Below are 13,674 nucleotides of genomic sequence, written 5' to 3'. Positions count from 1 at the left end.
TGAGGACTCTCTGTAACAGAGTTAATAATACATATGAAAAAACATGCACTTACCTGTTCTTAATTATCATTTTAAGTGTGAATTTTATCATTTTTTTTAAATTGTATTTTATTTTGAAAACCCAGAAACCGGATCTCACCCTAACGTTTAGAAGCTGCTAAGGCTTCCGCTCCTCACAGCGCGCGCTTGCACTGTGAGGGTAAGTCCGGTAATGAAAGGCTCTGGCATTTTTATGGTTTCTGGTGTGAATGTTGTTACATAAGTTATATATGTCGATGTATATAGGTTCATATTGATATTAGAAAGTTTCTGTGTAACTGAAACAAAGGTGGGTTGCTGTTAAATAGTGTTTCTGCCGTATTTATGCTCTTTGGCAGTTAGTCTTTGTCAGCCCCCTAGTGGTTGCTGCGCATAGCAGGAAATGTGTTTGGATTTACCGTTTTTCTGTGCTTTTTGTGATGTTGCTTTACATTGTAGGAGCTACAATTGCCGGTACCACCAGAAGACACCTGTTGAATGTGTTTTATGTCTTCTGCAGGTATGTGAGCTTGTTAACAGCCATTTTGTCTGTAAAGCACAAGCAAGTGAAGATGTAATGCGCTATTGTTAATTTGTCCACTAGAGGGAAATGTTTAGTCGGTGGTATTTATGTTTATCCTGTTATTTTGTTTTATACGATTGTGGAATGTATTTTATTAGTCATAAGATTTCTTTTGTATACAAGCTCAGTATGACAGACTGTAAAATGGGAGAAATTATTATTTTCCACCTTTTCTTTATTAAAAAGTTAATTGTAAGTCTGTTAAGACAGCGCGCGCTTGCACTGTGAGGGAGCTACAATTGCCGGTACCACCAGAAGACACCTGTTGAATGTGTTTTATGTCTTCTGCAGAAGTAAACTGTGAAAAGCCAACCCTTCTGAGCGTCTGTGATTCTTGAAGAGCTGGAAGTGTTACACTGGTGCCGTGACCATTCGGATCTTCAGATCAGCTTGATGCTCATCGCCGTGGCTGCTGTTCTGCTCCCCTGCTGTTCACAAGTTGAATGTGGGTTGTTGTAACCAAGTGAGTTTAGACAAAAGAAAAACCCAAACAAGCGAAACCCCCCCCCCCCCCCCCCCCCAAAAAAAACAAACAAAAAGGTGAGGGGTGTGACTGAAATAAGACAAGGGTGAAAGTGTCTGTGTTTTGATATACAACGTGTGGTTATACACTCAAATTATTTGGACATTATTATTATAATTTTTTTTTTTTCCCTCGTTTTGCTACTGTTATACTGTTATTTTTCTTATTTTTATCTCTGGGTTTGTTTGTTTTTCTCTCCCTAACGGAGTGCACATGCAGTTATTATCTTAAGTGTGTGATTTGACGATGGATAAATTTGTCACTCCAGTACTACCTAAGGGTAGAGGTGCCGGACTAGTTCATGCAGTTGACGCCAGTAATGTCACACAGTTTGGTCCTGTGAGCAGTGACACTGGGCTAGGCCAAAGCCCGAGTTTTATTCCCATCGGTAGGGGTGTGGGTGATATGCCCCAGGTTTCCACTCCAATTAGAGACAGTGATACTGTACACAGTTTTACTGACATGGTTGAGCAAATAGGAGCCCAGATTGGTGAATCCATTGTTACTAAACTGTTGTCAGCTGGCGTTGTGAACCTGATTGGTGACTCTAAGACTCAAACTGAGCAATGTAACAGTACCGCTCGAGATGTACCACATGTAACTGTCCATGTTAAGCCCAATAGGGAGCTTCAAATTTTTAGGGGTGATGGCACAGACAGATGTTCTGTTCAGGACTGGATTGACATGGCAACAACCTACCTGTGGAAGCAAGAGGTCCCCATTCATGGCCAGGCTGACGAAATTATTAGCCACTTAATGGGGAAGGCCAGAGATGTGGTCAGAGTGGCTCTTCGTAGTGACCCAGGTCTTGATGTCAAACAGAAACCTGATCTGGTCTTTGGTGTCCTTCGCCATTACTTCAGTGATTCTTCATCGTGCCTCCCTCTTGCTGACTTTTATGCAACGCTCCCTACCAGGGGTGAAAACCCGGTAGATTATTGGATAAGACTGAACAAGGCTGCTGAACTAGCCATAGAGGGGCTACGCAGACAGGGGCAGACAGCGACCCCTTTAACTCATGAAGTAGCATGTATGTTTGTGAAACATTGTCCTGACCCCGAGTTGTCTTATGTCTTCAAGTGCAAGCCTGTCCATGAGTGGACTGCTCGAGACGTACAACAAAGGATTGATGATTATCAAAGGGAGGTGAGTGCTAATGGTAGAGCCAGCGGCGCTGCACAGTTGAAGGGCTATAATTCTACGATCACCACCGTACACCCGAACGCCTCACCTGCAGCTGCTGTGCCGGAGGGACGCTCCCGAAGCTTCTCGCCCCCATCCTCAGGTTTTCAGGGGTTAGTGGACTCGTTCCCCTCCACCACTGCAACACGAGATCCCCTCGTCGGAAGTCTGAGTTTCTCCCCTTCGACTGCGGTGAGTCAAAATCTTCAACAGTCAGAGGAAAGGCTCATGGGTCAGATGGTGGATATGTTTCAGGCCATGATGGAGAGAATGCAGCACCACAACACTCAGACACCAAGGAGAGGGGCGTTTAATCAGTTCTCGCGAAATAGACGGAGGAGGGAGGATGCCTGCAAAGTCTGCAGTGATCCAAGACATACCACAGTATCACACTGCCTATCTGACAAACTGTGCTTTTCATGCTTTGCTCCTGGCCATGTTCGGTTGTCTTGCCCGGCTAGTACGTCTACCCAGGTCCAGCCGGAGGGAAACTAACCGACCTGTATTCGGTGGGAGGCAGTGCAGGTCTTACAGGAAACTCCCAAACTGCTGATACCTGTGATGCGGAGTCAGTGTATGAGGAGGCAAGACAAAAATGCAAAGATTCTGAAGTTATCTTCCAAAACGTTCACAAAGTCGGCAATAGTGACAGTCTTTTCTACACTCCCGTCACTTTCGGTGGGCTTTTGAAAATGGGTGGTATGCTGGACAGTGGATCCATGGCCTGCAGCATGAATGAAGCAGCCGAGGTGACTCTGCGTGAGTCTGGACTGATATCTGATCAAGATGTTATCAAAGTGGATGTGACCCTTGTTGGGTGTGGAGGACTACGTGTGAAGCCTAAGTATGCCCTCAATGTGGAGATGGAGGTGTATGGCTGCAGAATGATAGTTCCCATCCTGGTGGTTCAAGGGCAGCTTGATGACCTGATACTGGGGACGAACGTCATTAAGCACATATTACACCAGTCTAAACGTTGTGAGCCCTACTGGAACACGGTCTTCAGTAATTGCTCTAAGACCAACCTTGAGACTGAAAACTTTCTGTCTATGCTTTCTGGTTTGACCCCATGGAAAGATTCGGACGTCCCGGACAAAGTGGGCACGGTTAGGTGTAACTCAGCTGTGTCCCTTGAACCGGGTCGCGAATATCTGGTATGGGGAAAACTACCAAAGAACATCAATGTCTCCCCTGGCAGTACAGTGATGACAGAGCCCTCGTCATCCCGCTCAGCACCCAGAGGGATTTTGGTTGCTAGATTGGTTACTCCCTTGTGGGGTGATAGATGGGTCCCATTGAAACTGATCAATATGTCTGAGCAGCCTGTACATCTGCGACGTAACGCCAAACTAGCAGATGTGTACTCCTGTGTGGCGCTCGAGGACTTTGATGCTTCAGCGCTCCAGGAGACAACTCTGGCTAGCAGCCATCAGTCGGCCATGTCGCCACAAGTCACGCCCACCTCCATGACGGAGAAACTCAAACTTGTTGGGCTTGGTGATGTTGACATAGAGTCCTGTGAGACATCGGGACAGTGTAAAGAGAGGATGGCTGACCTGGTTTTGCAGTACGAGGATGTCTTTTCCCGCCATCATCTCGACTGTGGGGAAGCCAAAAACTTTGTGCATCGCATCCGCCTCTCAGATAACAGACCTTTCAGACTTCCCTACAGGCGTGTGCCCCCAAGCCAGTACCAGAAGCTGAGACAAGTGTTGACTGAGATGGAGGAGAGGGATATCATCAGGAAATCGACCAGTGAGTATGCATCACCATTGGTGCTCGTGTGGAAGAAGAATGGCGATCTACGCATTTGCAACGATTTCCGGTGGCTCAACAAGAGAACCCTGAAGGATGCCCATCCTCTTCCACATCAAGCAGATTGTCTGGCTGCTTTGGGGGGAAACAGCCTGTTCAGTACCATGGACTTGACATCTGGCTTCTACAACATGACGCTGCATGAAGATGATAGGAAATATTCTGCCTTCACCACGCCCATGGGTCTATATGAGTATAATCGGCTGCCGCAGGGTCTGTGCAACAGCCCTGCAAGCTTCATGCGCATGATGACCAGCATCTTTGGTGACCAGAATTATTTGAGCCTGTTGTGTTACCTGGACGATCTCCTGGTGTTTGCTCCAGACGAGGACACTGCCTTGCAGCGCCTGGAAATGGTGTTTGAGAGGCTGCGCGGGCATAACTTGAAGCTGGCCCCCAGAAAGTGCTTCTTCCTGAGGAAATCCGTGAAGTTCCTCGGTCACATCATCGATCAAAATGGGGTATCAACAGACCCATCCAAAGTCGAAGTTATCGCAAACATGAGGAGCGTGGACCTCATGGACACTGATGGAGTGACTCCTTCCCAACGAAAGGTCAGATCATTTTTGGGGATGATTAATTACTACCAACACTTTGTCCCCATGTACTCTGCTGTTGCCAGACCTCTGTTTGAGCTCCTGAGAGGTGCTGTGAAGAAGGGCAAGGGAACAACTAAGGTGAGGCGGCCATGCAGGAAGTTGAGTGCTTCGGATTGGACATCCAGAGAAGAGGAGGCTTTTGAGAAGCTCAAGAGCTTGATGTTAAATACAGTCGTTTTGGCTCACCCAGACTTCTCTCGCCCCTTCTTGCTTTCGACAGACGCATCACTGGATGGCATTGGAGCAGTGTTGGCTCAAATCCAGGACGGTGGAACCAAGCCCAGACCGATTGCTTTTGCCAGCAAATCCCTGTCTCAGTCTCAAAGAAACTATCCAGCACACAGGTTGGAGTTTCTGGCGTTAAAGTGGTCGGTCTGCGACAAGTTCAGTCATTGGCTCAAAGGTCACAAGTTCACCGTCTGGACTGATAACAACCCCTTGACCCACATTTTAACCAAGCCAAAGCTGGACTGTTGTGAGCAACGCTGGGTGGCTAAACTTGCAAGCTATGACTTTGACATTAAATATGTCCCAGGCCGTCAGAACATTGTGGCAGATGCCCTGAGCCGATTGCCTTTTGTGAAGGATAATGTAAGTGACAGACTGCTGGCTGAGAGATATGCAGACTTCCTTAATGAGGCAAAAGATGTTTCACATGCATCAATCCAGGGGGCATTTCGGTGGTCCACCGACTGCAAGGTGAATGGTGGATCCGGTGGTGGAGCTTCCATCATGTCCCAAGGCACGCAGAGTCTGCATCCCTTGGTTCTGGCTGAAGATGCTGTCACAGCTGTTTTGCAGTCACATGTCGAGTGGGATGTCGGCCCAAGAGGGAGAGCAATAGAGGCTTTACATCACCTGCCACAGATGGTGTCCCCCGGTCTGGAGGCCTTACCTGCCCATTCAGAGAGAGAACTTAGGGACGCACAGCTGCAGGATGCAGTGCTTTCCCGCGTCGTCTTCTACGTTGAGAGACACAGGAGACCCTCGAGGAGAGAGCGGGTAGGGGACCTAATCCTTGTTAAAAGATACCTGAGCCACTGAGAGAAGCTGGTCCTCAACAACGGCGTGTTGTACAGAGTTTCCAGAGACCAGATATCAGGTAACAGACGACTGCAGTTCGTGGTTCCTGACTCGTTGAAGGCTGAGGTCCTCCGAGGAATCCATGATGATGCCGGTCACCAGGGCCAGTTCAGGAGTTTAGACCTGGCTAGAAAGAGATTTTTCTGGTTGAACCTTGGGCGTGATGTGAGAGACCATGTACGGGGATGCCAGCGCTGTGTAGTCAGTAAAACTATCGAACCGGAGGGACGTGCTCCTTTGGTCAGTGTGTCCTCGTCCAGACCGTTGGAGTTGGTCTGCATCGACTTTTGGTCGGCTGAGGCCTCACACAACAAGTCCGTCGACGTCTTGGTCATCACAGACCACTTCACTGGCTGGGCGCAGGCCTTCCCATGCAAGGACCAGTCGGCCAAACAGGTTGCAAGGCTTCTCTGGGACAGGTACTTCTGTGTGTTCGGGTTTCCGGAAAGGATACACAGCGACCAGGGTGCTAATTTTAAGAGCCAATTGATAAGTGAGCTCCTCAGAGTCTCTGGTGTGAAGAAGACACACACGACACCTTACCACCCGATGGGGAACGGCAGTGTGGAGCGCTTCAACCGGACTCTGGGTGGAATGATTCGTGCCCTACCACCAGACTCGAAAGTGGACTGGCCACGTCGGCTACAGACTCTGACGTTCATGTACAACTGCACCGCACATGAGACAACTGGATTCGCACCCTTTTACCTAATGTTTGGTCGCACGCCCCGGTTGCCTGTTGACATTCTGTTCCGCTCTGTCCTGAGCGATCCTGCTGTTACCTGTTATGACAGGTATGTGGTTTCCCTCAGGGAAGATGTGAAGGAAGCAATGGTCATTGCACGCACCCGAGCTACGCAGGAGAAGCGTCGTCACTCGCAACTCTATAACAGGAGAGTGAAGGGTTCCAGGATTGAGGTTGGTGACAGAGTCCTGGTTGCTAACAAGAAAGAGAGGGGAAAGAAGAAGGTTGCTGATCGGTGGGAGTCAACGGTCTACACCGTGATCGATGTGAACCATGATACTCACACTTTCAAGATCCGTGATTCTGTTTCCGGACGAGAGAGAGTGGTCCACCGGAATCTGCTGTTGGTGGCGAATTTCCTGCCCCTGGAGGATGATGCTGGAACCTCGGATCACGTCTCCTCTACGTGGGATGTAAACACGGCGCCTGAAGATGATGATGGGGCTGCGTCTGGGGAGGGGGATTTGAATGCCCCTGCTGTGAGCTGTGTTGGTGCTCATGGTAACCGCTCACCCAATGCCATGGGTGGGACAGCTGACCTGGAGGTTATCTCTGAACCTCTGGACCCTGGAGAGAGGACAGTTGCATGGGTGTCGCAGTTGACGGAGTCCAGCCAGTCTCAGGGAGATGTTACTGATGTTTCAAGCGTGGATTCAGTCTTGCCAGCCGCATCGGCCTTGTCTGTTGAAGTGAACTTTGACCAAACCGGTTCTAGCATGGCGTCCCAGGAGGTCAATATTGCTACGAGCTGTGGGGAGGGTGTACAAGTATGCTCTACTACACCTGACGTAGTGGTGGATGTAGTTGCTCCTGCCATTGCTGCTCAGTCCCCAATGGTTGACTATAGCCAAACCGGGAATGGTTCCCAGATCAGAACCAGACTTGGGCGACTTGTCAAACCTGTGAATAGACTGATCCAGACAATGTCAAATCAAGTCGTGGTTCGTGACAGGTTTGACGTGAAGTCAGTTTGTAAGTCCTTGATCCCGTCCTTCTCTAACTAAATGTTCTGTTTATATGCCTACCTGAATGATGGGATTTGTACTTGCTGTTATGTACTCTACATTTTTTTTTCTTTCTGTTGAGCCATGGTACACACCTTGTAAGGGGTTATTAGTAGGGTGTATTTCGGGCACCCTGCTGCCAGTTGCTGGGTTGGGAGTTTGGCGCTGCTCCCACCCCACTTCATCCTTAGGGATACGTTTAGTTGGTGTTTGTGATTTTTGACCTCTGGTTGGTTGGTGCATACTAGTGTGGGTACCTGGGGCTCAAATTTGATAAAATTCAGTGGGGGTGAGTGTAACAGAGTTAATAATACATATGAAAAACATGCACTTACCTGTTCTTAATTATCATTTTAAGTGTGAATTTTATCATTTTTTTAAAATTGTATTTTATTTTGAAAACCCAGAAACCGGATCTCACCCTAACGTTTAGAAGCTGCTAAGGCTTCCGCTCCTCACAGCGCGCGCTTGCACTGTGAGGGTAAGTCCGGTAATGAAAGGCTCTGGCATTTTTATGGTTTCTGGTGTGAATGTTGTTACATAAGTTATATATGTCGATGTATATAGGTTCATATTGATATTAGAAAGTTTCTGTGTAACTGAAACAAAGGCGGGTTGCTGTTAAATAGTGTTTCTGCCGTATTTATGCTCTTTGGCAGTTAGTCTTTGTCAGCCCCCTAGTGGTTGCTGCGCATAGCAGGAAATGTGTTTGGATTTACCGTTTTTCTGTGCTTTTTGTGATGTTGCTTTACATTGTAGGAGCTACAATTGCCGGTACCACCAGAAGACACCTGTTGAATGTGTTTTATGTCTTCTGCAGGTATGTGAGCTTGTTAACAGCCATTTTGTCTGTAAAGCACAAGCAAGTGAAGATGTAATGCGCTATTGTTAATTTGTCCACTAGAGGGAAATGTTTAGTCGGTGGTATTTATGTTTATCCTGTTATTTTGTTTTATACGATTGTGGAATGTATTTTATTAGTCATAAGATTTCTTTTGTATACAAGCTCAGTATGACAGACTGTAAAATGGGAGAAATTATTATTTTCCACCTTTTCTTTATTAAAAAGTTAATTGTAAGTCTGTTAAGACAGCGCGCGCTTGCACTGTGAGAGAGCTACAATTGCCGGTACCACCAGAAGACACCTGTTGAATGTGTTTTATGTCTTCTGCAGAAGTAAACTGTGAAAAGCCAACCCTTCTGAGCGTCTGTGATTCTTGAAGAGCTGGAAGTGTTACATCTCCTTATCAATCTTGCACCTTCCGCAGTGGGTGGCTCGCATATACGGACAGGACATGGCTGCAACAGGCTTCCCAAATCCACCTTCGCTTTTATAGCCGTGGTCTCTCATCTTGATTACACGAAGTAATTTACAATTACTACTCTGAAATATGAATTACATCTGTAACAATCACATACATGTAATAGAATGATTAATAGTACATTTCCCTTTTTTAGGAAATGACCTGTATGTATCTGTGTGACATCAATAAAAGGATCAAGTGCTGCATTATCTTTAGTTACATTGATGTTATTTATTTATGGTGAAACAGTGGTGGAATATCGCTGTTGCTTTCGTATAAATCAGAATCAGAATCAGAATCAGAATACTTTATTGATCCCTGGGGGAAATTATTTTTTGTTACAGTGCTCCATTTTAAACCAACATTAAGACAAGACAGACAATACGCTAACTAAGAATAGTACAATATATACATATATATACATACATACATACATAAGTCACTCATAAATAAATAGTTGGAAAAGAAACATGTGTAGTTGTAGCAGCAAACAGTGTGTTAAGTGGATGCGTTGTACAGGGAGATGGCCACAGGCAGGAATGATTTCCTGTGTCGTTCAGTGGTGCTTTTCGGTAATCTCAGTCTCTCACTGAACGAGCTCCTGTGACTGACCAGCATGTCATGGAGTGGGTGGGAGGTGTTATCCAACATTGTCTTTATCTTGGACAGCATCCGCCTCTCCGACACCACCTTGAGGGAGTCCAGCTCCATCCCCACAACATTGCTGGCCTTACGGATTAGTTTATTAAGTCTGTTGGCATCTGCGACCCTCAGCCTGCTCCCCCAGCATGCAACAGCATAGAGGATCGCACTGGCCACCACAGACTCATAGAAAATCCTCAGCATTTTCTGGCAGATGTTGAAGGACCTCAGTCGCCTCAAAAAATAGAGACGACTCTGGCCCTTCCTGTAAAGTGCTGTGGTGTTTTTAGCCCAGTCCAGTTTATTGTCAATGTGTACTCCAAGGTATTTATAGTCCTCCACAATGTCAACACTGACCCCCTGGATTGAAACAGGGGTCAAGTGTTTCCTGGTCTTCCTGAAGTCCACGATCAGTTCCTTGGTCTTTGCCACGTTGAGCTGCAGATGATTCTGCTCACACCACGTGACAAAGGAGTCGACCACAGCCCGGTACTCTGTCTCATCATCCCTGCTGATGCATCCAACCACCGCAGAGTCATCAGAAAACTTCTGAAGATGGCAGGTCTCTGTGCAGTGGCTGAAGTCTGTGGTGTAGAGGGTGAAGAGGAAGGGGGAGAGGACAGTCCCCTGTGGTGCCCCTGTGTTGCTAATCACCTTGTCAGACACACACTGTGGGAGACGTACATATTGTGGTCTTCCTGTCAGGTAATCAACAATCCAGGACACCAGAGAAGCATCCACCTGCATCGCTGCTAACTTATCACCCAGGAGGGTCGGCCTGATGGTGTTGAAAGCACTGGAAAAGTCAAAAAACATGACCCTCACAGTGCTCGCCGGCTGGTCCAGATGGGTGTAGACACGATTGAGCAGGTAGATGATGGCGTCCTCTGTTCCGAGACGAGGCTGATAAGCGAACTGAAGGGGATCCAGATGTGGTCTTACTATGGGTCGCAGCTGGTCCAGGATGAGCCTTTCCAGGGTCTTCATGATGTGGGAGGTCAGTGCCACGGGCCTGTAATCCTGGGGGCCACTGGGACGAGGCGTCTTTGGTACAGGGACGAGGCATGATGTCTTCCACATCACCGGGACCCTCTGCAGACTCAGACTCAGCATAAACAGTTTATGAAAGACTCCACACAGCTGGGGGGCACAGGCCTTGAGGACAAGGGGACTCACTCCATCTGGTCCAGCAGACTTGCCTGAGTGAAGTCTCCTCATTTGCATCTCAACCTGGTATTGAGTGAAGGTGATGGGTGGGGGAGGGGTGTCAGGAATCTCACAGGAGGCAACATGTGAAGAGAGAGGCTGGCACAGTGGTGTGGCTCTGGATTCCAGGCTGACTGCAGGTGAGGTTGTGGGGGTGGGAGCAGACACTGTGGTGTCGAATCTATTGAAAAACAGATTCAACTCGTCGGCTCTATTCTCACCTCCCTCAGCTCCCCTGCTGTTGGTTGGCCTGAATCCAGTGATGGTCTTCATGCCCCTCCACACCTCTCTCATGCTGTTCTGCTGGAGTTTCCACTCCAGCTTCCTCCTGTAATTGTCCTTAGCCTCTCTGATCTTGTCCTTTAGTAACACCTGGATCTTCCTCACCTCCTCTTTGTTGCCCCCTCTGAAAGCCCTCTTCTTGTTGTTGAGGAGGGCTTTGATGTCCTTAGTCACCCACGGCTTGTTATTTGGGTAACAATGAACAGTCTGAGCTGGAACAATGGAGTCGGTGCAGAAAGTTATGTAGTCTGTGATACACTCAGTAAGCCCATTGATGTCCTCGGCGTGAGGCTCACAGAGTGTTTCCCAGTCGGTCACCTCGAAACAGCCCTGTAGTTCCGCTATTGCCTCCTCTGACCACCTCCTAACAGTCCTGGTGGTCACAGGTTCCCTCCTCACAATTGGCACATAGCGGGGGGTGAGGTGAATCAGGTTATGATCTGACCTACCAAGTGGGGGGAGGGAGGAGGAGCTGTATGCATCCTTGACGTTAGCATACAGTAAGTCTAAAGTTTTCTCTCCCCTGGTGGGACAGTCCACATATTGTTTGAATGTTGGTAGTGTATTGTCCAGTGATACATGGTTGAAGTCACCCGAGATCACAATAAAGGCACTCGGGTGCTGAGTCTGTAGCCGAGCTATGGCAGAGTGGATAGTGTCACATGCAGCTGTGGGGTTAGCAGAGGGGGGAACATAAACAGCCACCAAGATGACGTGAGAGAATTCCCTGGGTAAATAATACGGCCTGAGTCCAACAGCACACAGTTCAGTGTCCGGGCAACAAATCCTTTCTTTGATTGTTATGTTGGCAGGGTTACACCACCGGTTGTTAACTAAAACAGCAAGCCCACCTCCTTTACGCTTACCGCTAGCGATGCTGTCCCTGTCCGCCCGAACAGTGTGGAAGCCTTCCACGGAAGCATTCTCATCGGGAATGACCTGGTGCAGCCATGATTCGGTGAAACACATCAGGCTACACTCTCGGTATTCCCTCTGACTCCGTACCAGTGCTGAGAGCTCGTCGATTTTACTTGCCAACAATCGCACATTTCCCATCACGATAGACGGCAGACACGGTTTAAACCTCCTCCTCGCTTCGAGCCTCCGCTGTCTCACCGTCACCTTTTTTCTTCTCTTCTGTCCTTGACCTCTGCATCCCCGATGTGTTTTCCTCCAAATTTCAGCTGGTACTTCTGCGGGCACTTCTGCGGGCCTGGCCAGCGAGCCGGCCGGCATCAGGGCGATCAGCTGATCTCTGGAGTAAACAGTCCGTGCGTGTAGGAGATGTGCCGCGGTCCCGTTCCATGATAAAAGTAACAGTTCCACGGCCACCAGAAGAACAAAAACTCTCTCAATCCACATGATTGAGTAAGAGATAGAAAACGGAGGAAAATACAAGTCAGAAAAAAAAAGAATACGTAAGAAAAAAGAGCTAAACTAAGAGAAAAGCAGGAGCGACTGTAACAGGCTGCACGCTGGTTGGCGCATGCGCACTTATGTAAATGCGTATGTAAATATAAATGAAGCGGACATACCTGCGTGGCCGCGATCTAATCCTGTTTACATAAAGTAAACCTGCTCCCGAGCAGGTTTACGCTTACGGCTCTGTTGCTATGACGGCAAGTCCCGGATGAGCTTCGGGGAACCGAACGATCCAAGATCACGCGAAATCGTCAACAATCAAATCCAGCTAACTTACTTAGCGAGGTACGAAGAACGGGCCCCTGGATTGTTCTCTTGTTGTGGTTGTGATGATTATTATTAGAGTTTCATGTTTCTGTTATCCATGTTTTAGGAATTGTGGTTTCATGTATAGTTCAGTTCCATGTGTCATTTTCTGTCTCTCTGTGTTGAGTCCGTGTCTCTGAGTTGTGATTCATGTTTCCTGTTTTATTGTGAAAGTCTTTGTCTTATGTTAGTGTGTGCAGCTTTGTTCCCCCCTTGCAGACTTTATTACAGTCCATAGCCCAGTCAGTAGCGTAGTTAGTGGAGGAATCATTAGCTTTGTCATCTGCTAAGTCAGCCACTCATCTTCACCCTCAGTCAGGGGTCCCTATTGCCTCTGGCCCTGCATCTGCTCCAGCTGGAGGGCCTGAGGAGCCCGTTCAGCCTCCTGTCACGTCTGCTTGAGAAACTCATGAAAGTCTCATGGATGATGTGATGATGTGAACCCAGTTCATATTCTCTGAGCTTTTACAGTGACCTCTGACCTCTGACCTGTATCTACAGCACTGACCTATAACAGTGAGCACCACTTGTTTCTTCAGCAGGATCTTTTCCTCCCTGCTGTAGATGGTGCAGGTGTAGCTGTTTGTGTTCGTGGGGTATTTCAGGGTCAGGCTGAAGTCTCCAGTTTTCAACAGGCCTTCATTCATCTTCGTTCGATCTGTGTAAAATTCGTCCTGTTGTTCAGGTTCATCAGGGCCATTCACATACACGTGGACCTTCCTGTCATTGTTGTCCATCCACTCCACTTTAGCATCTTTGGGGAGGTGAAGTGTGCCTTTGCAGGGCAGCTGGACAGACTCCACCCCTGAATCCACCACCACCTGGTAAACTGAGAGGACAACAAAGGACAACATGATGACTCAGCAGCAGCTGTGGTGGTCACATGACCTCCCTGTCCCTCCTTGTCTTCTAGTCTCAGTCAGATTGTGTCTCAGTTTGTTCCTGATGTGTTCCTGACTC

General features: G+C 47.9%; 1 protein-coding gene, 1 long non-coding RNA gene and 1 pseudogene across 4 annotated transcripts in view; 1 reads left to right on the top strand and 2 right to left on the bottom strand.

Annotated features, from left to right (window-relative positions):
• The window catches only part of LOC146673023 (NACHT, LRR and PYD domains-containing protein 3-like), a 505,210-nt gene that overhangs the window by 285,988 nt on the left and 205,548 nt on the right, over window positions 1–13,674 (bottom strand). The window lies entirely within an intron of this gene.
• LOC146673017 (uncharacterized) overlaps window positions 901–13,674 on the top strand; it is a 406,340-nt gene continuing 393,566 nt past the window's right edge. Inside the window, exons 1-2 of one of the 2 annotated variants that reach the window (XR_014910406.1) lie at window positions 901–1,064; window positions 8,312–8,372. This is a non-coding gene — a long non-coding RNA (uncharacterized LOC146673017). Of the gene's footprint in view, window positions 1,065–8,019; window positions 8,034–8,311; window positions 8,373–13,674 lie in introns of those variants that run through there. The other variant, XR_014910407.1, reaches the window with a different exon arrangement.
• LOC146673034 (uncharacterized) overlaps window positions 13,122–13,674 on the bottom strand; it is a 44,886-nt pseudogene continuing 44,333 nt past the window's right edge. Inside the window, exon 7 of the transcript XR_014910695.1 lies at window positions 13,122–13,543. The product of XR_014910695.1 is annotated as an uncharacterized LOC146673034 (transcript). The remainder of the gene's footprint in view (window positions 13,544–13,674) is intronic.

This window comes from Rhamphochromis longiceps, linkage group LG3 (assembly GCF_057381845.1).
Source record: "Rhamphochromis longiceps isolate RC_006_pf linkage group LG3, R_longiceps_female_GT1.1, whole genome shotgun sequence".
In the NCBI taxonomy this organism is placed as follows: domain Eukaryota; kingdom Metazoa; phylum Chordata; class Actinopteri; order Cichliformes; family Cichlidae; genus Rhamphochromis; species Rhamphochromis longiceps.
The sequence above is the reverse complement of the archived record's forward strand: the minus strand, read 5'-3'. Positions and strand labels throughout refer to the sequence as shown.